The 13,009-nt window shown below is 44.1% G+C and overlaps 1 pseudogene; it reads right to left on the reverse strand.

Moving 5' to 3' along the window:
• Nucleotides 1-6,445: 6,445 nt before the first annotated feature.
• On the reverse strand, nt 6,446-10,320 carry LOC125458998 (uncharacterized protein K02A2.6-like; annotated as a pseudogene).
• Nucleotides 10,321-13,009: the final 2,689 nt, after the last annotated feature.

Consider the following 13,009-nt stretch of genomic DNA (forward strand, 5'->3'; position numbering starts at 1 on the left):
AACTGTGTCCTTTTTCAACAACTGCTCTGCGCTGAAGGGCTGCCCAACCTCTTATACAGACCATCAAACTATAAGGAGAGTAGCATAACCCTTATTCTTTCACATGTATTTTTCCATCCAATCTTCTTGCCCTTTTTTCCAAATTAGAAATGAAATCTCAACTTAGCATCTTTCTAAATGTTATTCACTTACGCTGTTAACTTACTGCTCTGCCCTCACAATATCTTTAAACAATTTCCTGTGAATCGGGGCTTAGTTTTGCATAACTAAGTTAAAGCACAATTGATGATTCGTAATTGAATTTTTCACAGACTCTGAGTTCTTGATCCAGCTGGATAAGTAATTTGTAACTGAATGCCTAAAGTCTTGGGGAATTTGTTGCATACGCAGCCCTAATGTTCAGATTCAGGTGATGAGACCAGCTGATGACTGTCTGCCATCATTTTACTCAACCATCTTGCATGTTTAAATAGAAATCAGCAGAGGGTCAAAATTGGAATGTGTTTTACGTATTTTCTTGACAGTACAAAGTTGAATCTCTCCTTGCAATGTGTTGTGCCATGGGGGTGGCACAGTGGCTGAGGACAGCATTGTGGCTCAGTGATTAGCACTGCTGCCTCACAGCACCAGGGACTTGCGTTCAATTCCACCCTTGGTCTGTATGGAGTTTGCACTTTCTCCCCATGTCTGTGTGGGTTTCCTTTGGGTGTTCCCGTTTCCTCCCACAGTCCAAAGATTTGCAGGTTAGCTGGACTGACCATGGGAAATGCAGGGTTGGGGAAGGGTGTGCTAGGTCTGGGTGAGATGCTCAGCAGACGTTCAGTGCAGACTCAATGGGCTGAATGGCCTGCTTCCACACTGTAGGGATTCTATGATTCTATGATAGTGACAAAAATGCAACCCAACACAATATTGGTTCAATTTCTTGATATACAATTCTGTTAATTGAACTGAAACCAATTTAGCCTCAACCAGATACATTAATGAGGGTGCAACTTTGGGATCCCTTTCAAAAGACTAGTGTGCATCAGAAACATCGTTTTGCAAGCCTGCCCAGCAATATAAAGGTAAAAGTCAGCAAATAGCTGCCACCTGCAGTATTTAAAGGGATTCCTGCATCCATCATAGAAAATGTCTTGGTGGCGATTTTAGGCTTCTGGAGTGCTTTGGGATCATTTCGGTTATGTTGAGTAGTATTTTTGGTAAAATAATTTGGAAGGGAGAGTTTGTAGGGACATAGGCATTAGTTATTTTTATTTGTTGGACAGGAGATGCACAACATCTGGATTTTTCCTTGAGCCTCTCAAACCAAAGGACCAGCAGCGCCAAGACAGACACAAGCTGCAAGGATGGGCAGGAAGCAAAGATACAAAAGGCACTCCAACAAGAAGATCTTCAGAAATAGGTTAGTTTCGAATCTCTCAGGGGCACAGTCAGCTGATTCTTAGAATCCCTCCTGTGTGGAAACAGGCCATTTGGCCCAACAAGACCACACCGACCTTCCTGAGGGCTGCCACCCAGACCCATGCCTTACAACCCTGCATTTCCCATGGCTAATTCACCTAACCTGCACACTATGGGCAATTTAGCATGGGTAATCCACCTAACTCATACATCTTTGGACTGTTGGAGGAAACAACAGCACCCAACTGAATCCCATGCAGACATGGGGAGAATGTGCTAAATCCACACAGCCAGTTGTCTGAGGGTGCAACTGAACCTGGGTCTTTGGCAGTGCTAACCATTGAGCCACCATGCCACCCATTCTGTCACCAGTAAGAACTGGTCCACAGCATCTAGCCACACAATTATACTGCCTGTGCCAATGATTGCCACTCAGGCTAACTTTCTATGCCTCTAATTTCTTCCGAAAAACATTTCTGGTGACATATGGAATAATCAATCAGTTCTTGTAGAATGATCCAACAGTGACTGATAATGTGACAACAATTTATTAACTTAAGTTGGTAAGCAAGAAGAAGAGCATCGGAAATAATTGCAGTAATGAATTTCAATCGGGTAAATCAGTATGAATTTTGTGAACATATCCTTGCATAAGTCTCATACAAACCCTCAGTTTCTCAATAAGAAAAGCTTCCACTTTTTAAATGTCTGATTGCAATAGCAAGACATACAAGATCATACTTATGTGTTAACTTCATTGGTTCCTGAATCCCAACAACAACCATTGTACCCCTATCTCTTCAAGACCTTGTTCCCTCGTCTTCTCTTAAAAAATTTCCTTTTGCTTCCCCTGCAAGGACTCTTACCTTCATTGTGAAGCAGAAGGCATTTAACAAAATCAAAAACTATAAGACAATTACAGACATAATAAGATATGGAGCTGGATGGACACAGCAGGCCAAGCAGCATCACAGAGCAGGACAGCTGACGCTTCGAACCTAGACCCTTCTTCATTTCTGAAGAAGGGTCTAGGCCCAAAACCTCAGCTCTCTTGCTCCTGTGATGCTGCTTGGGCTGCTGTGTTCATCCAGCTCTACACCTTGTTATCTCAGATTCTCCAGCATCTGCAGGTCCTACTACCCCAGAACGACAGAATGGTTGCATAATTAATCATGGGACAGAGGTCAGGGAGCAAGAGTGGACAGTTTGGAAAAATATTATAAGTGGTGATCCTCAGGGATTAGAATTAGCATCACTGCTCTTTTGAAATACAGTGGGTTGTAAGGTAATGTTGTGTTTGCTTTCCTGAAAATCAGGACTTCAAATGAAACAACTTTCGATGAGTTATCAGTTCCAGTAGAAATCAATGTTGGAGTCAGAGTTAGATTCCTTCATAATTCTTTTACCTGGAAAATTACAATATAGAAGTTGAAATACTGTATCATAAAAGTATATCACTGTGCACTCCTAGCTGAAACAAAAAGTTTAAAAAAAGTATTAGAAGAAAGCATACTCCAGTATGACAGAACATTTAAAAAATATATTCACCTGCATTTTCAGATTGACTGGGCTCCATTTAACCAGAGTCCCTGCATCAGCTAAATTGGGCCTCAAGATCAAGCCCTTCAGTGTAAGTTCAGAACCAAAGGAAAAGGAGATGACTTCAATGGTGGAGGGAGGGTTCTGCTGTAAGAACAGAGGGAGGTGGGGAGGAATTAAGGCCAGAATGTGGTGTAAAAGCCATAGGAAGAGCAACGTCAGAGAGAGACAATGCCAGAGGGCAGCAGACCTTGGGTGAGGAAGCATGTGAAGCGAGTAAATAATCCAGGAAACAATGATATAGAAGGAGAGTAGGGGTGGACAACTACATTAAACTGGGTCTATAAATGTAAAATAAAATAAAACAACATCAAAAAATGAAACTACATTGAGCAGGACAACTGAAAGCAGCGTATTGTATATTAATGACCTGGATTCAGTTCTAGCGGGTGTAAAATCAAATTCGAAGGTGACACAATTTATAAGTAATTAAACAGTAAGAAATAAAAGGATAAGTTGATAGAGTGCAATTATTTAGGTTGGGAGGCTCATATGTGGTGCAAACTTTCTATGCTATAAATTTGAAGTAATTCTATTTCTTTCGATGTTTTAGTGCATTATGAGTGCTGCACAACAGGAATTTGTTATTATTGTCAGAAGGAGAAAAAAAGCCGAAATGTAAAGGCCAGTTTTTTTAAACCAAATCTGACCTATACTGTATAAGTTCAAACTGTTCTCATATTATAGATGCAGGTGCATTATCAGTCACAGCTTTTCGGCTTCTTCTTAATCCTTATAGTACCTACAATGACCAGTGATAAATGGGTGTGAATGCTGCTGGTCTCATTAGTGACAAATGAACAGTCTCAACAAGAATCTTCTAAACAAACTTTGAAACTGTCCTATGAGCATGAATTTAATATGCTCTCCAAATCTTTATAACAGAACAATCCCACAGTAAGAAGCCACAAAATGAGCTGCCTCAACAATCATATTATTGCTGAAACTTTAGCAACTACAGGACTTTTAAATCTACTGGTCCGTGGATGATATTTCAGCTCACATGGCTGTTCTAAAGGAGGTTTTGACCTTGCTTCATTAGTGTGTGAATGAGATCAAGTTTACAATCTGTTACCCTGCCATTCTATACTCCAAATCAGTTTTATAACTCAATTGATAGAACCTCCTCTTTTCCTTTAGGTATCATTGAAACAATGTCAAGTTGTCCTTTCTTTTAATTCTGACCTTACCACACATGCCTGGGTTTATTATCTGAGTTCCTTCTCAAGCAATAAACACTGTAAACCAATTAAAATGGTTTCACTAACCTTAGGTTTTCACTGTAATATCTTGAAATAATCACCTGTCAATTAACACTTTGTAATGTAATGATGGAAAAATTACAATCAGTAATTCTTTAGTGGAAATGCCATTGTACGTCAGCTCCAAGCACACTTCCTCTTTGTTTCAGAGATAGTACGAACTGCAGATGATGGACAATCTGAGATAACAAGGTGTAGAGCTGGATGAACCCAGCAGGCCAAGCGGCATCAGAGAAGCAGGAAAGCTGACATTTTCTGAAGAAGAGTCTAGGCCCAAAACATCAGCCTTCCTGCATCTCAGATGCTGCTTGGCCTGCTGGGTTCATCCAGCTCTGGCTAAATTTCTTTGCTTTGCATTGACACATATTTCTTTTGGGCTCTATTTCTAACAATTGTAAATGTTTTCTACATTGTTCCACTTCTTTATTTGCTAAGAACATTTTAAATTCTTTTTTCCTATCGTTTCATTATTATTCCCTTGAATATCCTTTTTTAATCAATGCATTACCTTAGTTTTTGTTTACTTATCTCCTCCTGAATCTTTATTTTAACCTTAAAAAGTCTTGAGTTTGTTATTGTCTGGATGTTCTTTTGCACATGCTGCTTTTACTTCTTCTAGTTCATTTCCCACCACTAGACTTAGCAGCTTTCTGTTTCCTGTTTCCTTTTACTCGAAGAAAGTAAGGAAGTGCAGATGCTGGAGTCAGACTCATACAGTGTGGAGCTGGAGGAACACAGCAGGTCAGGCAGCAGCAGAGAGGCAGGAAGGTTGTCATTTCAGGCTTACACCCTTCATTAGGACCCTAACTCCAGTTGATGTTTTTTACATATCGTGTAAGAAAGGAACTGCTTAAATATTGTAAATACCAATGCCTTGGACCATGTCCACTATCTCCTCACCAGTTTATTCGGGGAATCCCAGGAATATTACTTTTATTAATGATCATTTTGTTTCCTTTTTTCTCTTCAGTTCCCTTTCTGCCATTATGTGGTCTATAATGTGCCTATTTTAGGGTGTGCAATCCATCCTCAATTTATATCTCAGTCTGTATGGAATTTGTCTCTAAATATCTGTAGATAATGTCCCTTTACCTGCTAACATTACCTATTATTACTACAACTGCTCCATCCTTTCTTACTCACTTTTCTGATTATGTCATAACATCCAATATTTAGTTCACCATTAAGAGTTCCTCCATGCAAATTATTAACTTTGGTTCCCCTTTTCATGTTGGATGTTGTTTCCATGCAATACAGGCAAGTTTCCTTCAAATCTCATTGTTTTCTCGTTTACTTAATTGTTAAACGTTTTTTTTTAATTTCTGTTTTTTTTCTACTGATTGTATTATGATTACTCCTTAATCTAACGCTTATGACATTTTCATTTCCTTTTATATTATTTTCACCATTTTCAACAGTGTCTTGCAAGTTTAATGTCCTAAGTATAGCTTAACACATCCTTTCCATCAGGATGTTAGTCCTATTCCAGTTCAAGTGGAATATGTTATGTTTCGCGGTACCTCGGTAGCTATGGACTCAAGGTATGATCGACTGTACGCGGATGACTAGGCGCAAGCTGATGCGAACGGTGACACTAGATGATAGCAGACAAGCCCTAGTCCCCAGCTAGAGTTGCTTCCCAAACTTACTGACGCAGGAACAGAGGACACGAGGCCTTCAGAAAAAGAGCTTTTACTGTCTCAGTCCGAACACACAAAATGGACACAACTCGTTTGTATTTATACATTAGGAATGACCTCGACCAATCAAATGTGGAGTAGCGTACTTAAGCATCCATCAGCCAATGAGAAGTGAGCTTATTGATAGGCGGTCTTTTTGGCCGGGAAAGCAACATGGTGGAAACAGCGTGAAAAACTCAAAACTCAAACCTTAGAAAAAGCAAACCCTCTACAGTGAGTAAACGACACAGATCTTGGGGATGGAAACATCCCCAACACCTCCCCTCTTTGAAGGCTGTTAGTAACGTTCAAGCTTTGGGTTCACCTGGAGGTGCCGGGGCTGACGACGTCTTCGATCTGTCCGTCTTCTCGATTGGAGTACCGGATTAACCAGGGTTTCGCTCTCAAAGTTTGTCTCATCTGGTTCCGTTGCATCTTGTGGTAGCCGAAACGTGACTAGCAACACGTCAAGGGGAATTTCCACCGATGTTTCTGCTGACTCTAGGTGTGCCGCTGGCAAAGTTGTTTGCGATATCTCGACCAGAGGGAATCACCAACTGCTACGTCGTACAGCACCCTCCCTCGTTCCTTACAATCCGCCCTTCAATCCACGGGTCATGCTTCAGTCGGTAGTCACGAACATACACGTGGGAGCCAACTGCGAAGGGAGATCTCGCCACCGGTGTTTCGCTCAGAATCATGGCGTGGTTGACTGTTCGCAGGTTTCGACCCATCAAGGCTTCCGCGGGGCATTGGTGGTTAGGCAGAGTTTCGTTGGGCGTGGAGCGATACACAAGTAGGAATCTCTGCAGTATCTCAACGGATGTCCCCTCCCCTCAAACTTTAAGCAGGATTTGCTTGAAGGGGTCAATGAAGCGTCCCACTTGGCCATTGGATTGGGGGTGGTAAGCCGGAGAGCGGAAGTGCGAAATGGCATGAGAGCGGCAGAACTCGGCAAACTCACTAGACGTGAATAGTGAGTCATTGTCTGTGACGATAGACTCTGGTAAGCCATGTTGACTGAAAATTTGGGTCAGGGCTTGTGCTGTCTGCGTAGTCGTTGCGGGCGCCAAGGGGACAATCTCGGGCCACTTGGAAAATGCGTCGACCAGAATCAGATAGGACCAACCATTGATAGGCCCCGCGAAATCCAGATGAAGGCGTGACCATGGATGTTCTGGCCGCGACCAAGGCACAGGTGGCATTCTTGGAGGATTCTTGAATGATTGTTGGCACCGAGAGCAGCGTTTGACAAAGGACGTGATGTCACCATCCATACCAGGCCAATAAGAAAAGCTGCGTGCAATCGATTTCATCCGAGAGGTACCTGGATGGGCGGAATGTAACTGGCGGAGAACACGTAAGTGGAGTGTCTTGGGTACCACAACACGGTTGTCGAACATAAGACAATCATTTACAACACACAGTGACTCACGGCGATGCAACAATTGCTGCAACTCGTCGCTCAGTGAGTGGGCTGGCCATGTATCTCTGACATAACAGATGGCTCGTTGTAGCATTGGGTCTGCCTGCGTCACTTGTTGGATCTCAGTGAGAGTTACCGATAGACCGTGTATGGCATGGGTCAGGTGGTGGATGGCACTGTCATCCGTCGAAATGGTGGCGATGATGGCCACTTCGTCAGAGGTGGGATAGTCGCTGATGAGGCGTGAGAGAGCATCAGTTTGGCCAAAATCTTGGGTGCGCCTGTATTGGATGTGAAAGTTGTAACCAAGGAGAATTAGCACCCAGTGTTGGAGTCTGTTGGCTGAGTGTGCCGGGATACCTGTTTTGGAACCGAAGATGGAGAGTAGTGGTTTATAATCGGTTAACAGGGTGAACTTACGGCCGTAGACCAACTTGTGAAAACGTTGCACTGCAAAAACCAACACGAGGGCTTCTTTCTCGATTTGGCCATAACGTATTTTCTGCAGGAGTTAGAGTCCTGGAGGCGTGCATGATCGCTTTCCTCACTGCCATCAGGGAAGACATGAAGGATTACGGCACCAACACCATAGGCAGAGGCATCAGTTGCCACTACAATTGGTAACTGCGGATCATTGTGTGTTAAGAGGAGATCAGATGTGAGCATAGACTTTAGCTGACAGAAAGCTGCTTCACACTCACCCAAACAGTTCCAAGGCACGTCTTTTCCAAGCAGGTGGTTTAGTGGTGCTCGGACTTTGTGTAGCGATGGAAGGAATGTCGAATAATAACTGATCAATCCCAGGAACGAATGTAGTGAAGGAACGTCCATCGGGGTTGGCATCTGGTGAATTGCACGAATGTTTTCCGGATCAGGATGGCGACCAGATGCATCAAAGACGAAGCCAAGGTACTTCACCGACCGGAGGAAGAATTGGCACTTTTCCGGCCCGAGGCGGAATCCATTATCCCGAATGCGCTGAAGAACAGCCTCGGCGTGACACCACAATTCTTCCGAGGAACCAGCGACGATCAAGACATCGTCCAGGTATGCGGCCACACCTGAAATGCCAGGTGAGATCGTATCCATTACCTGTTGGAAAATAGCTGGGGCGGATTTGACACCAAAAGGTAAACGCGTATATTGGAAAAGGCCTCGATGGGTGTTTATAGTCAATAACTCAGGGATTCCAGTGCGACTTCCAACTGGAGGTATGCGTCAGCAAGATCGAGCTTGGCAAAGAAATGGCCTCCGTTCAGGATAGTGAACAGGTCGTCAGGAACCGGCAACGAATAGTGGTGGTCTTTCAGGGCTGCATTAAGACCAGTAGAGAAATCAGCACAGATGCGGAGCGAACCTTTGGCCTTTCTGACAACAACGATAGCTGCTGCCCAAGAGGAGTAGAAAACGGGGGTTAAGACTCCCTGGTGTTTGAGGTGTTGTAGTTCAGCGTCGACCTGCAGCAATGAGGCGTATGGTACCGGTCTCTTAGGGCGGAAGACCGGTGTGGCATTAGGTTGGAGTTGTAGCACAGCTTATGTGGTGGAGCAGAGTCCCAAGCCGGGTTGGAAGACCGATGTGAATTGTGAAACAATCTGATTGGACAGGTCAAGGGGTGCGGCAGGGGACTGCACCTGGTTGCAAATTGCTTTGAGCGGCAGATCGGCCAAGCACAGAAGGTCAAAACAGTCCAGCCCCAAAAGGTTGAGATCCAACGCAGCGACGTAACATGCGCTGTTGAATGTTTTGCCGCGGAAGGATATGCAGCAGTCGAGTTGCCCCGAGAGGTTGAGGTGCCCACCACAAGCGCTGATGGCAGATTTGGAGGCATCTCGGACTGGAGGTTGCCCGAGCTTGCGCCAAATTCTCTCGGAGAGAATGGTGATGTCCGATGCAGTGTCCAGCTGCAACCGGACCGAGTGGCCATTGACATTGACCGTGATGTACTTCCTTCGGCCAGGGGCATTGACTTGGAAAGTTTCCAGCAGGCTTCGGGAAAAAGCAGCCTGCTTCGGCTTGCTTTGGGGGCTTGCATGCGGCTTGGGTGCGTCAGGTTTGTTGGCTTGTCGAGATTTGCAGAGGCCATCTTTGTGATCGACCGTATTGCACTGATGGCATCGATGGTGCTTGAAGGGGCAGAGCCTGACAAAATGCCAGGTCCCACAGAGCGAACGGGGAGACAGTGGCTTCTTCTTCGAGCCGTTACGTGAGTTCGGACCAGAATGCGACGAGCCAGAGGACGGACCAGAGGAAGACGTGCCAGAATTGGAAGGACCGGAACGTCTGGTGGCCTGGCGAACTGCATGAACCTCTGAACCCCCTTGGACCCCAGATTGGACCAAAGTGGTGTCATGCTGCAGATTGATCAACCGTTGGTATTCGTCCGTGATGGCGGCGAGAGTCAGTGTAGGGTCCTGTTCCAACCAACTGAGAAGGCGCATGCGGATATCTGCAAATTTATGGACTGGAGACTGCATCTCAAGATAAGTGCTTTGAACTGATCATCAGTAAGCGATCTTAACTTGAAACGTTCACATTCACGGTTAACTATCCCAACCTGTGTCAGAAAATCGCCTGATTCATTCATGACCAACTTTAAGCAACGGTGGCGTATGCTGAACAATGACGACCGATCACCGAAGTGCTGCTTAAGCGATTGAACTGTGGCATCAAACGGCCTATCCGCGGGTTTATCAGGCACGATGAGGTTGCAGTACTTGTCCAGCTCTGCCGGGCTAAGTTTATGAAGCAAGAGCTGGACTTTCAATGCATCATCCTGACCAGCAACGTTGACACGAAATAGCTCCTTGTAGCGATGGAACCAGGTATCAAAAGTAACATTGGCCTCTGGGTCATACCCAAACTCGGTGATACTGTTAGCGATACCGTCAACGAAAGGCAGAATACTAGTAGATGCTGACGGTGCCAGAACCCTGGTCTGCGCGAGCATCTCCATCAACTTTAACTGCAGTTTCGCAGAAGCTGCAACTTTTCTGGGTCCATTTTACGAACACCTCGTCGCCAATCTGTTATGTTTCGTGGTACCTCGGTAGATACGGACTCAAGGTATGATCGTATGTACGTGGATGACTAGGCGCAAGCTAATGCAAGTGGTGACACTAAATGATAGCGGACAAGCCCCAGTCCCCAGCTAGGGTCGCACCCCAAACTTACTGATGCAGGAAGAGAGGACACGAGGCCTTTAGAAAAAGAACTTTTACCGTCTCAGTCTGAAGACACAAAATGGACACAATTCGTCTGCATTTATACATTAGGAATGACCTCGACCAATCAAATGCAGAGTAGCGTACTTAAGCTTCCATCAGCCAATGAGAAGTGAGCTTATTGATAGGCGGTCTTTTCGGCCGGGAAAGCAACATGGCGGAAACGGCGTGAAAAACTTGAAACTCACACCTTGGAAAAAGCAAACCGTCTACGGTGAGTAAACGACACAGATCGTGGGGATGGAAACGTCCCCAACAATATTGCAGTATAATTTTTTTAAAAATAAAACTGTTACTCAGGAAGACTGTTGAAGCAACAAGCAAATTATTACAGCTCACTTCAAATTTAATTGGAAGGAAATAATTTACTCTGTTTCAAGATTAATGCTGTCTTGGATATTGTGTCAGGTTTACAGGCGAGGGTCATTTCTGTCAGCAATTGGGCATCTTGTATCTAGGTTATATCATTATTGTCAACAAAAAAAAATGATGAGAGTGTAACATATGGATTTTTGTTTCTGTCTGTAGGATTCAAACAGGACATTCATGTCTTATCACTATTGTTTCTTCAATCAAGGCCAGGAGTGAGAAGTGATTGAGGAGAATTCTGGGAGAAATGTTTCCTTCCTACAGGCAACTATAAAAGAGAGATAAGCTCTAACAGGAGTATGCATCTGGAGAGCTTCTGTGAGGTCAAAGTGTAGGCTTTGGCGAGCATCAGGCTTAACTGGTAGGGTGGGCAGCGTTAAGGTATGCAAGATAAGGTCTTTCCTTTTCCTTTAATCTCGAAAAGAGTCGTTAGAATAATTAATGCCGTGATATGCTCCTCCTGTGAGATGTGGGAGACCAGGAAGAAGTCAATGTCCATGGCAACGATGTCTGCAGGAAGTGTGTCCATATGCCACTCCTCTCAGGCTGCATACGTCAGTTGGAGTGAGTGTTAGACTCACTCAGGAGCATACAGGAGGCAGAAAATTTTAGCGATGTGGTCATACCAAAGATTCAGCCAGATAATACTGAAATCCCTTAGTGGCAGGGGTTTAGACGGGACTGAATTTGTTAAATACATCTAATAGGGCTTCCTGAAACAATGTGAAGATACTGCAACTTGGAAAGGAGCAGTATTCGGCCTTGAATATACCTGGTCAGGCGATCGAAATTTCAATGGGTAAGCATTTTAGGAACAGTAATTACCATTCAGGAAGTTTTAAGGTAGTTATTAATAAGAATAAGAATGGTCCTCGAGTGAAAGGGCTAAATTGGGGGAAAACTAATTACAACAGTATTAGGCAGGAACTGGAAAAATTAGTTTGGGATTGGCTGTTTGAGGGTAAATCCATGTCTGACATGTGGGAATCTTTTAAAGGCAAGTTGATCAGCAGTCAAGACTAGAACATTCCATGAGTATGAAAGAAAAGGATGGCGAGATTCAGGAACCCTGGAAGTCAAGAGATTTTGAAAGTTTAGTCCAAAAGAAAAAGGAAGAAAATTGAAAACAGACAGACCCTAGAAGAATATAAAAAAAACAAAAATTGGCAGGCCATAAAGTTGCAGCTGTGTGAAAATTTACTTGGGCCACATTTGGAAAATTGTGCACAGTCCTTGTCATTAATCGATAGAAGGATATGGAGGCTTGGGAGAAGGTGAAAAAGAGGTTCACCAGGACGCTGCCTGGATTGGAGTGTGTAAACTATAAGGAGAGGTTGAACAAATCTCGATTATTTTCATTAGAGCGAAAGAGGTTGAGGGGTGACTTGCAGAAATATTTAAAATTATGAGAGGTATGTAAAAGGTGATTAGTTGGCATCTTTTTTCTCAAGGTGGAAATGTCAAGTACTGGGGGGCATAAGTTTGATGTGAGAGGGGGAAAGTTTAAAAGAGATATATGAGCCAGGTTTTTTTATACAGAAGGCGGTAGATGCCTGGAACATGTTGGCGGGGAAGGTGGTAGCAACATTTAAGAAGCATACACACCAATTTTTGAGTTTTGAGAAGATTTGAGCTCAGGTTGAGGTTCTAGATGTGAGTTTGCTCGCTGAGCTGGAAGGTTAGTTTTCAGACGTTTCATCACTTTCTTTTTATTTGAAAAAAATATACTTTATTCATTAGATGTACAAAAAAAAACATTTATTGACCTACCCAGTCATGCAAGCTGCTCCGGGTTACCCAGGGGGTACATACACCAACTAAAGGGAAAAAAAAACAAAGCAAAGGAAATACCCTGGCAGTCGTGACCCCGCACAGTCCCAGTTGGCCCAGTGACCAGTTGCGGAAGGCGCCAGCTGGGCCCAGTTACCAGATAGGGCCCTTTTTTCTATTCTAGACAAGGGGTTTCATACCGTGGTCTTTCCCCACCGCGCCTTGGCGGCGGCTGCCCCAAGCTTTAGCGCGTCCTTCAGCACGTAGTCCTGGACC

Source organism: Stegostoma tigrinum, chromosome 15 (genome assembly GCF_030684315.1).
Source record: "Stegostoma tigrinum isolate sSteTig4 chromosome 15, sSteTig4.hap1, whole genome shotgun sequence".
In the NCBI taxonomy this organism is placed as follows: domain Eukaryota; kingdom Metazoa; phylum Chordata; class Chondrichthyes; order Orectolobiformes; family Stegostomatidae; genus Stegostoma; species Stegostoma tigrinum.